The sequence below is a fragment of the Prionailurus viverrinus genome, chromosome B1 (assembly GCF_022837055.1).
Source record: "Prionailurus viverrinus isolate Anna chromosome B1, UM_Priviv_1.0, whole genome shotgun sequence".
NCBI classification, from domain to species: domain Eukaryota; kingdom Metazoa; phylum Chordata; class Mammalia; order Carnivora; family Felidae; genus Prionailurus; species Prionailurus viverrinus.
Window position 1 is genome coordinate 97,383,532 of NC_062564.1, and position 12,095 is coordinate 97,395,626.

A 12,095-nucleotide genomic window follows, 5' to 3' on the forward strand; every position below is an offset into this window, starting at 1 on the left:
AACTATTTTATGGATCATTTATTTTACTCATGCAGTTCTCTCATTGTGAAATGCTACATTTTCCTTCAAGACCCAATTCTAACAGTACCTTTTTCAAGAAGATTTCTCACACTCTTTTCCTATCTCAGTGACAATTCTTCTTTCCACCTTCCCCTCATATCTAATAAAGTTTTATAACGAGTATGTCTGCCTAATGTCTAAATTATTTAGGAATCTTTGCTACCAAATGACAAATTTCTGGAAGTTATAACTGGGTCTTTTTTGTTGTTGTTTTCAATCTTTCATCTTACATAAGGTTGAACAAGAGCAAGAGGTGCCACATAAAAGTATCTTTTACGAAATCTTCACACTAGATGTGTCTCTGAGTTAACTTCCTTGGCTAGTCTACTTCCATATGTTAGATTAAAAGACAAAATCTGCACCCCCAGAAGGATATCACTTTCCTGATCTTTCACAAAAGAAAAAATAAGAGCAATCATTTTATATTCTTATTTAAATCTTCAGGGTGTGAAGCTTATCAGATGTCTAACTTTATATGTCATATTTGTACTAAATTAATATTTAACAACCTTAGATATACTAGAGAGGATGAAGAATGGAAAAGATTAACTTGCTATTTTCAGGGCCTTTTAAAAAATACTGACTTTGTTTTATACTTAGCAATTGCTGGTGACTTAAAAGAGACTGGGGTATATTCTCAATTTTTATTTTCCATTACACAGATGGCCAGCCATCTCTGAGAACTAAGTATGTTTAGTTTAATATATATATATATGACATAAAGTCCTTATTTTCATATTTTACTCCCTCAACTAGGCAAACAACACAACTCTGACATAAAATACACCAGATAAGAACATAATTAAATATTTAGTATTTTTGGCAGGTTCAAGAGTTCTTTGCCTGGTGGTAACGGAAGCTAGCAATGAGAAGTAAATGAAAACAGGGCCACATGAGGTCATGTCCATTAAAAAATTTTAAACTGCAAGGTAAAAATTTACTGAACTTAGCATTGTTAGAAACTAATACCATCTTAACTATGAACGTCGAACTAATTCATGAGGGGTGTGGTAATCCTGACAACCCCAATCATTTAAAAAATGACAAATAATAATTTGGTAGGCCAGCAAAACAGCATTTTAAAAACTGAGGCATCGTAATGTAGGATTTTTAAAATTTGAGATAGTCATAAATGAATAACATTTCAGCAATCCAATGTTTATAGAATTGGATTATGATCTAAGATTCTAATTTTCCTTTATAAAAATTGAATTGCCTGTTAAAATGTTTAGAACTTGTTCCATAGAAATCATGCATTCTCTATTTGAATAATAATGAAATACAGATGAGAACACAGAGGTAAACATAAAAGTAAATGAGGTAGATGGCACAAAGCTCAACCCCAAACCCTTCATTTACTCCTAGTTATTCTCATTTTATACTTTCATTTACGAATTGTAAAAAGTTGATGAAATGTTCTACTGCCATAGATCAGTAGCTGCCAACCAGAAGGAAGGGAGGCCTCCTTAAAACGGGAATACAATAGCAGCAGAAATTGTTGATGGCTGACAATCTGCCAATGAAGAGCAAAGTCAGAAACAAAAAGCAGACACAAGAATTACAAAAAACCAACTCCCCCCCAAACTCATAGTGTATAAATGAGTGCCAAGTGCCCTCAGCATCTAAAATAAAAAAAGAAACAAAATTACTGCATTGTCGAACCCTACAGTAATTTGATAAGACCGTGAAAATGCTTGATATTCCCTAAGTGCCATGCATCCTCTAGTCAGAGAATCCACATTCTCATCCTGATTTTGGCACTAATAACCAAGTGAATATGGACAAAGTCAGTTTCATCATCTGAAAACTACAATAATAATCCCCGTGTACTGTACAGGGTTGCTAAGAACCAAATGTCCTTGGAATCTAATGTCCCACACTTTAAGAAATAGAGGAGTGTGTGTTATATGCTATATTTAAATGTTTTTTTATTTTGGGGCACCTGGGTGGCTCAGTTGGTTAAGCATCTGACTCCTGATTTCAGCTAAGGTCACAATCTCGAGGTGTTCGTGGGATCAAGCCCTGTGTTGGGCTCTGTGCTGACAGTTAGGAGCCTGCTTGGGATTCTCTCTCCCTCTTTCTCTGCCCCTCCTCCTGCCTCATGTGTGCCACTGTCTCTCTCTCAGTAAACTTAAAAAAAAATAATAAAATGTTTTTTATTTCAGTATTTTTTTTTAGTTTTTACTTTTTGAACTTATTAAAGGATATTTTATTCATCAGGAATATTATCTAATGGGGCACATCTTTACCCCTGAGGCTTCTGGATATTTGAGATATTTTAAATATGCTATTTTGCTATTGGCAAAAGTATGAAGTTTAGATTATCAAACATTTTCAGAGACTCACCTCTTGCTCATTTTCTTTGCTGGCTTAGATGTTAGAACACACTAGCACTCTGGCGTGGACCAGCCCCATATATTAGCCATTAGGCTTTGGGCAAAACTCACTTAGCTGAATTTTCTCAGAGTCTCTAAGAATACCTATTGTTCTGTGTTTTATTTTAATTTTTTAGGACACTGGTTAACATAATCCTTTGTATTTTACAGATCTTTAGTTTTTTACAGCACTTATATATCTGAAATTCACACCACCACCCAATGAAGTGGGTATTATCCCTTTATATTACAGGAAGAACAGGAAAATATAAACAAGTCAAAAGTCTTGTAAGTCACATAACTAGTGCACAACAGAAATAGGACTCCAAGGGAATGTTTAAACTGCAATAGCCTTGTACCTAGTTTTTTTTTTTTTTTTAAGTCTGCAAAAATACTAATGAGCCCTAATATGATCATTTGGGTACTTCTTATAATCAAGATGATACAAATATGTGTTAATTTACCTAAAGTAAAAGTAACTGAGAGACAATCTTGAAGCTTTTCCCTGACTCTGACAACCTATATGTAACTTTTAATCAAAAAGCAGGATGGTCTTTTATCCCAGCTATTGTTATTTTAGTCTTGACCATATTTTGTAGCTAACACTTCACTCATGCAGAGAAAAGTTTGCAACTTTGCTTCACTTTGGGTTTGGCTGAAGTATCTTTTTAAACGCACAGCAATCTAAGGGCACCTGGGTGGCTCAGTCAGTTGGATGGCTGACTTTGGCTCAGGTCATGATCTCACAATTTGTGAGTTCAAGCCCTGTGTCTGGCGTGCTGTGCTGACAGCTCAGAGCCTGGAGCCTGCTTTGGATTCTATTTCTCCCTCTCTCCCTGCCCCTCCCCCATTCAAGCTCTGTCTCTCTCTCTCTCTCTCAAAAATAAATAAACATTAAAAAAAAAGCACAGCAGTTTAATGCTTTACATTTTGAAAACCATATTCACAACAGAACATACATAAGTAATTAAAAAAACACTCAGAAGATTTATCCTTTAAAATAACATGTAAAAACAAAATAGAATCATCTTGCTATTTTTCTCTTGTCTATACATTTCCTATGGCTCAAGGCTATTGTTTTCTTTAATGCAATTGCCAGAATTTTGTGGATATCTTACAAGGGACATTTTAAAGGAAAAACATAAAAATTTTATAAAACTGATATAAAAAAAATAGGCCATGCTCTGGACTAGTCAATGAGAGCTATAGTGAGTAGATTAACATGATTTAAAAGTTATCCGGTTTCTCTAAGTTCTATTACACTATGTCTAAATTTATATATACGAGTAAAAGACATTTGATGAAATAGGAACTTGTATGATAATATAGCTTCATTAAATGAAAGAGAAACCTCTACAGATGTCTCATATTTTTTAATAAGTATGTTTGAAAACATTAAATAATAACCACTAATAAAAATGACACGTTCAAAAGCAAAAAGACTTTCACACCATGTTAAAAATAAAGCGCCATTAGCCATGATACTGACAAACACGTTTATCGTTTCAGATTCCATTGGTTCCTATACCATGTGGGAGCAGTTATTTGTAATTCAGATAGAGTAGTAGAGTAGTTTTTCAAATACTGAGCAGGTTTATTCTAGAAACACTCCACTATTTACTTCTGAAATAATCATTTCAGTCTTGATGACTATAGTTTAAACATATTCTTTCACAGTGGTTCATTCAGATGCATTTGTGCTTTGGATCTGACACCCTGTAGTGTTAATCAGTTTGGAATTTTTTGGCACCTGACATTTAAAATATGAAATTCTGTTGCAACAGGGTCTTAAGCATTTAAAACAAAACCCCGTCCCTGCTTTATCAAAGTCATGCTGTGAATGAGGTTCTAGTTAATGTTTTGGGGGATTACTGCTGGACTGTAATTTTATCAAATGTAGGGGGGATCTGTCTTTGGGAAGTTAGCAGAAACCCCTTTTAGCTACTCATTTAACAATATTTTATAGTATATGTCAGGGGCTCTCTTGGGGGAGGGATGAAGGAAATCAACTGTGGAAAATTGCAGGTTTCAGAAGACGGTTTTTAAATCGAAGAGACCCACTTTCTTTCTTGCACAATGTCTTTCTTTTTTGACTCACACTTCCAACAGAACAGGATTTCTACAGCTCATATGGTTTTGTACAAAGACTTAAAAGGGTCACATGAAACGTTTACAGATGAGAGAACTCACATAAACCTTCCCCTGACAGATATGTACTAAGGGCCACTTACTCTTTCTCACCACAAAAGTATTCAAGAGATACTTTTGATATATTTCTAAAAGTTTTCCCCATATTATGTCTTAAGAAGGCCCGGCTTTCCTGGACTTAAAGCAGCATTAAGTGCCTGACATTTCATCCATCCTCTCTTAACCTTAAAATGGAAAGAAAATTTGCTCTCCATGTGGATTCTTACTTCTTTCTGCTCTATAAACCCATCATAGTTACCATGTAATTTAATATTCTTTGGTCTATTTTGCATAAAGTATACGGTTGGACGAAGGTACCAGCAGTAAGTTAATACACTAGCAGTTTACGGAAAGTTGGGGTTCTTATCCGTCTTAAAGGAACTCTTAAATTTCCTTTGTGTAGTTTTGCGTGTAGACGCGCGGGCGCGCGTCTGTGGGTGTGTATGTGCGTGTGTGTGTGTGTGTGTGTGCGCTCTAACGATTTAGATTTGTTAAAAAGTGACTCATTCTAACTCCAATCACAACCAAAGTCCAAACGAAACTCTCAGCTATTTTTTCCTGGAGAAAGTGTAGAGGTGTTTAAAGAACAGCTTTGCTTGTTTTTTCTCTTCTTTAGAAAGTGGTGTTTTCTGGAGGAGGGTGGATAACCCGGTACCGGCGCCAGACTCCCAGCGGCGAGACCGGGTGGATCCGGAGCATCCAACTCTGGAAAAGGTGGGGTGCAGGTCCCAACGGCCTCCCGCGGCTAGCAGCACAGCAGGAAGAATCCCAAGACTCTTCCCGCAGGACCCCCCCCCCCCCCCGCAGGAAAGTTGCCCCTCCCCTCGCCATAATCCCCCGGACCAGAGGGCGGTCTTTCCCGGGCCCCCCGGCCCAGCACTGACCTGTGTAAGAGGACGCGCTGTACAGAGTCCAGGTCCTCCAGGTTCCGGGCGGCAGGTTTGGGGATGCTGGACCTGCCCACCTGAAACATGCCCACTTGAGACTCGCTGCAAAAAGCGTACAATAGGTCACAGGCGAGGGCTCTCCCGCGGCACTCGCAGCGCCGCCTGCCTCGGGCACAGCTGGGGCCGCGGCTGGGGAACCCCGAGCTGAAAGAAAAGGCTGTCAGCTTTGGACACTCAAAAACCTGAGACTGAAAGGCAGCGGTGTGCAGCGACGGCTGTCCCCGTCCTTCGCCCTCTTGGTAACTCGCGCGGGTCTTGGAGCCCCGAGGCGGGCTGCGCGGCCACCCTGGCGCTGGAGGCCCCGGGGGCAGGTGGGTGCTCTGTCGGCCGCCACCTCCGCCGGGGCTGGCCAAGCCCTCGGTCCCCCTCTTCCGCGTCCTGGTTCCTCCACCCCTCCAACTTGTCGGACCACGCTTCGAGGTCCCTTGCACGCGCGACGAGCCGGCCAGTGCCTCCCGCCCGGCTGTCCAAGGCTGAGCTCTTTCGCCGCCTAGTGCTCTTCACTCCCCCTTCCTGGACAGTAAGGCTGTCCCGGGCAAGGGACACCGGTGTCCAGGCACCGCCCCCAGAAAAGGAAGCTACCACCTGCAGCTTGGAGGACCGTGAGCAGAGGAGGAGTGGAGGAGGCAATGAAAGGCTCCCCGTGGCTGCCCAAGGAAGAGTGGAAAGGGAGTGGGAAAGAGAGTCGAGTTAGGTTTCAGTTGTTGGTGGGAATTTAAATTCTGCCTAAAGAAGCCACATACGTTCATAAATCTTGGTGAACATATTGGTTACCTGTGATGTGCTAGGCTGCGTTCTAGTCTTCAAAGATAAAAGGACGAATAAAAAGTGGCTGCTGTCCAATCTAATGTCCATATTCTCTTTTGGGATCTGTGAGCTTTAAAAATACACTTCACCCTGGAATATAACAGGAGAAAAATGTAGGTGACCTTGGATATGGCGATTTTTAAATGCAACACCAAAAGCATGAGTCATGAAAAAAAATGATAAATTGGACTTCAATAAAATGAAAAACTCTGCAAAATATGCTGTCAAGATAATGAGAGGACAAGCCACAGACTGGGAGGAAATATTTGCTACAGACATATCAGAAACAGGACTCTTATCCAAAATACACAAAGAACTCTTAAAATTCAACAATAAGAAAAGGGACAACCTGATTTAAAAAAATGGCAGAAGACCTGACGTGCACCTCGCCAAAGAAGATATACAGATGTTAAATAAATGTATGAAAAGATGAGCCACAGCGTATGTCATTAGCAAATTGCAAATTATCACAACAACGAGATACCACTATACACCTATTAGAATGGCTAAAATCCAAAACACTGGCAACACCATGCTGATGAGGATGTGTAGCAACAGGAGTGTTCACTCATTGGTGGTGGGAATAAAAGATGGTAAAGCCACTCTGGAAGAGAGTTTGGAAGTTTCTTACAAAACTAAATATAGTTTTACCATATAATCCAGCAATCACATTCTTCAGTATTTACCCAAATGAATTGAAAACTTATGTTCACAAAAAAAGCCTGCGCGTGGATGCTTATAGCAGCTTTATTCATAATTGCCAAAACTGGGAATCAAGCAAAATGTCCTTCAGTAGGTGAATGGATTAACTGTGGTATATCCAGACAATGGAATATAATTCATTGATAAAAGGAAACGAGCTATGAAGCTGTGAAAAGACATGGAGGGATCTTTTTTTTTAATTTTGTTAATGTTTTATTTTAATTTTTGAGAGATAGAGCATAAGCAGGGGAGGGGCAGAGAGGGAGAGAGACACAGAATTCAAAGCAGGCTCCAGGCTTTGAGCTGTCAGGCTCAGGGCTTGAACCCATGAACACGATATCATGACCTGAGCCAAAGTTGGACACTCAATCGGCTGAGCCACCCAGGTGCCCCAAGACATGGAGGAATCTTAAATACATATTATTAAGTGAAAAAGCCAATTTGAAAAGGCAACATACTGAATGATGCAGCTGTATGACATTCCGGAAAAGGCAAAGCTATGAGGAAAGTAAAAAGATGTGATGTTTATAGGAGTTTTATTCATGATTGCCAAAACTGAGAATCAGTGATTTCCAGGGAGAGTGGGGGGAGATGAATAGGCAGAGCACAGAGGATTTTTAGGTCAGTGAAATTATTCTGTCTGATACCATAATGGTGGATAAATCACTAGTTATAGATTATAGATTGCAGATTAATTACTAAGTAGTGATAGACTCTAAGATGTAGGGTTATTAGTTAGGACTTGGCTATTTGTTGTAGGATTTCCAAATGTCACTATATGTAGGACTTTTCTCTTGGGTTAGGTTCTTGAATCCTGGCTGCCAGTGTTCTGGGAACCAAGTGGATAAAGAGGATGAGCCATGGCAATCTCATCTCTTAATAAATATAGACTTTCACTTAATCCTTCTGTCTTTTTTTTTAAATTTTTTTTCAACGTTTTTTATTTATTTTTGGGACAGAGAGAGACAGAGCATGAACGGGGGAGGGGCAGAGAGAGAGGGAGACACAGAATCGGAAACAGGCTCCAGGCTCTGAGCCATCAGCCCAGAGCCCGACGCGGGGCTCGAACCCACGGACCACGGGATTGTGACCTGGCTGAAGTCGGATGCTTAACCGACTGCTCCACCCAGGCGCCCCAATCCTTCTGTCTTAAATACATCCTTTGTCTTGTTTCACCTCTGCTCTATACTCTGCCTGGTCCAAGAGTTTCAAGAATCTAGAAATGTCTTTTGATTCAGAAATTAATCTTTTTTTAAAGGTTTATTTTATTTGTTTTTGAGACAGAAAATGTGAGCAAGGGAGGGACAGAAAGAGAGGAGGATAGAGGATCTGAAGCTGGCTGCGTGTTGACAGCAGCAAGCCCAGTGTGGGGCTGGAACTCATGAACTGAGAGATCATGACCTGAGCCAAAGTTGGATGCTCAACCAACTGAGACGCCCAGGTGCCCTGATTCAGAAGTTAATCTTAAAGAAATAATTAAAAAAATGAAGATCATGATGTTCATTACTATATGTCATCATAACAAATATGTAAAAGGTATAAGTATGCAAAACTAGTGTAATACTTAAAATAGGTTAAAGTCCATTCATACAATGAAACATATGTATTTACTAAAATGAAATTTAGGGGCGCCTGGGTGGCTCAGTCGGTTAAGCGGCCGACTTCAGCTCAGGTCACAATCTCGCGGTCCGTGAGTTTGAGCCCCGCGTGGGACTCTGGGCTGATGGCTCAGAGCCTGGAGCCTGTTTCAGATTCTGTGTCTCCCTCTCTCTCTGCCCCTACCCCGTTCATGCTCTGTGTCTCTCTGTCTCAAAAATAAATAAAATGTTAAAAAAAATTTTAAATGAAATTTAAATAGAATGCTTAATGGCTTGAGAAAATATTTATGATTTAAACTTTAGCAAATATTTAGGAGACAAAACCATATATTCAGACTTTGTTAACTATGTAAAAATTAGGAAATTAGATGGTTATTCACCAAATCTTAAAAATGATTGCATCTGGAAGTAGAATTGTGATTTTAATTTTCTCCTTAATGCTTTTCTGTATTTTTCAAAGTTTTATGCAGTAAATATATATTACTTTTAGAATCAGGAGGTAGTCCCATATAAATATGTAAAAGGAATCATTTGAAGAAAATTTAGTAACTGAATTCTACCGGTGAGAATTTTCAGTGATCTCTTTTAGATTTCCATTCTCAGATATACATAAGTGGTTTTGCAGAATATTGTACTATTTAAGGATACATGGATAACCTGTTTTTTAAAAAGGCCCATTACAAATCTTTTATATAAGAATAATTATTGTGTAACTATACTGGATAATTACTTCTTTATCTTAAGGTTTTAGTAATTTATCTTTTGTTTGTAATTATTAGATAACTTTTCCCTCCTTTTTAAAAAAAAATTTTTTTTAACGTTTATTTTTGAGACAGAGAGAGACAGAGCATGAACAGGAGAGGGGCAGAGAGAGAGGGAGACACAGAATCTGAAACAGGCTCCAGGCTCTGAGCCGTCAGCACAGAGCCCGATGCGGGGCTTGAACTCACGGACCGTGAGATCATGACCTGAGCCGAAGTTGGATGCTTAACCGACTGAGCCACCCAGGCGCCCCTTCCTCCTTTATGAGAAGTCTATAGTGTTATAGATCACTATTCAATTATGTTTTCATAATAAATCTGGGTTTACATATGTTATACTCTCTTAAAGTGAGATGTACCTATAGCTACTTGTTTGCTCTTAAAAGCAGAAAGCTCTCTCTGACTGATGGCAGAAGAGGAAGTTAGAGAGTTCCACATGAGAAGAACTGTCCAAGACATCGCTCATTTAGAGACGGAAGGGACTATTCACGAAGGAAAGTGGGGGCCTCTAGAAGCACAAAGTGGCCCTGGCTGACTGCCAGCAAGGAAATGGGAACCTTGGCCCTACAATACAAGCAACTAAACTCTGCCAATAACCTGAATTAACTTGGAACAAGATGTTTTCCCAGGCCCTCCTGTTAAGATTTTACCCAAAAGAAACCCTGATTTTGCTTTTGTGAAACGCAAACAGGGAACCTGGTTGAGCCCTCCTGGACTTCTGACCTACAGCATGGTGAGCTGATAAATGAGTGTTGTTTAAGGACACCAAGTTTATGGTAATTTTTTTAATGCAGGAACTGTTTGCATAATAGAAAACTAATGCAAAGCGTTTTCAAGGTTGGTTATGAGAAATTGTCTATGGAACCCGTGGGTCCTGTGGGTGGAAATATCTCCAGCAGTACTTGGCAGCTCAGATGCAGGCATGCTCTCCCAGACACTACACTCCCCTGGCTTTCGTCTTGTTGTATCATCAGGTTCCTCTGCCTTCTCACAAACTCTAAAGGTTGGAGTGCTCCCCTCAAGACATACAATAAATGCCTTCAAATATCTGAAAGGCCATTATGTGGAACAGTGATTGTTTTATCCAGTACAGCTTCTGAGGTTAGAATTAGGATACGGAGAATTTTTTATATGAAGGCGGATTTATACTTAATATATACTGCAAGCTGGGATTCTTGGGAAGCTGACTCTGAGATGGAGATTTCCATGTAGGAAGTTTACTGGAAAGTGCTGTTGGGATCAACAGTGGGGAGAGTGAAGGGAGCAGGACTGGGCAGAGGAAGAAGTTGAACTTCAGTGCAACGTCAACAAGGGCCACACTCAATCCTGTGGGCTTGATACGGGATTATCCTTCAGAGTTGCCCTGAGTTTAGGCAAAAGGGATAGGTTTTTTTTAAATCTTCTTATCATTTCAGAAAAGAGATATGATGTTGGGCAAAGTGACTCTCCAGCTGAGGGCAGTTTCTGAAGAGGGACTCAGCTGAGAGTCTCACCAGTCAGCATTCCCAGCAGGGTGGAGAATGAATGCCTTCCTCCTAAAAGGGGCAGAGAGGGTGTGGAAAGAGGATTGTGGTGGTGCATCACAGCATCTAATACAATATAACACACTCACTAGAGTGACAGGGCCCTCCATCACTGGAGGAGTTATCAATGGAGGCTGCAGGGTCCTTGCAGCTTTGAGGTGGTGACCATTTGTGTACTCTCTGACTTAGGAAAAAGACATAACATGGGTGAAAGCATAAAGCGGAGTCTTACTTCGACTCCCTCAGACATTACGAACATAAGATGTTTAGATTTTTTAAATTATAGAAATATCTCGATCTTCACCGGGAGAGATTAGCTTTCTTAGGCTTTTCTAATTGGCAGAACAGGTTCCTCTATTTTCTTTTACACCTTATCATTTAGGAGGAGTCTTTTAGCTTAAAGATAGATTGAAATTATTTTCAATTATCAGGACAGTTTTATTTGCTGACTAATTTGTTGACTAATAACTAATAGTTGACTAATAAATCAACTCATAAGTTCTTTATGAAGAACTTGAGAATCTACTATTGCACTAGAAAGTGGAATAAAAAAAAAACTTTGCAAGCCCTGATCACAAAAGACACCAGAAGGATGGGTCCCTGGTAGGGAAAGGATGCAATAGGTGAGAAGTGACAGGGAGGCTGGGTAGGAATAAGGAAGAAAAATAGGCTTCTGGGTACACACCAGCCTATGTTAGATAGTAAAAAAATGTTTTGTACCCTTTGGACTCTATGTGTGTTTATGATTGAATTGTAAGATTGTCTTCTTTCTGCTAATGACCGATACCTGTTTATATTTCTTCCAGACATTAAGGGGGCAGAATGGCAAAGTTATAACAATTTAGCATTTCTGACTTTTTTTTCATTTATTTAACAAATATTTAATGAGTACTCCTAAATGAATATGACTGTGTTGTCATTTGAAGATCCCTTAAAAACTTTCTATCACTTGGTTCCTTTTTCATCTTCTTAACTAGTGGAGGCATCTTGTTTGATGCTCAGCAGGCATCCTGGCCGCTTTTTAAGGAATTGGCTGTATGCTCAAACCTACCATGTTGTGCCCTGTATCAGGCTGTTCCCACTGCTCTCCTACTCCTAGTAGGAACATCTATCTATACTTCCATTATATGACATT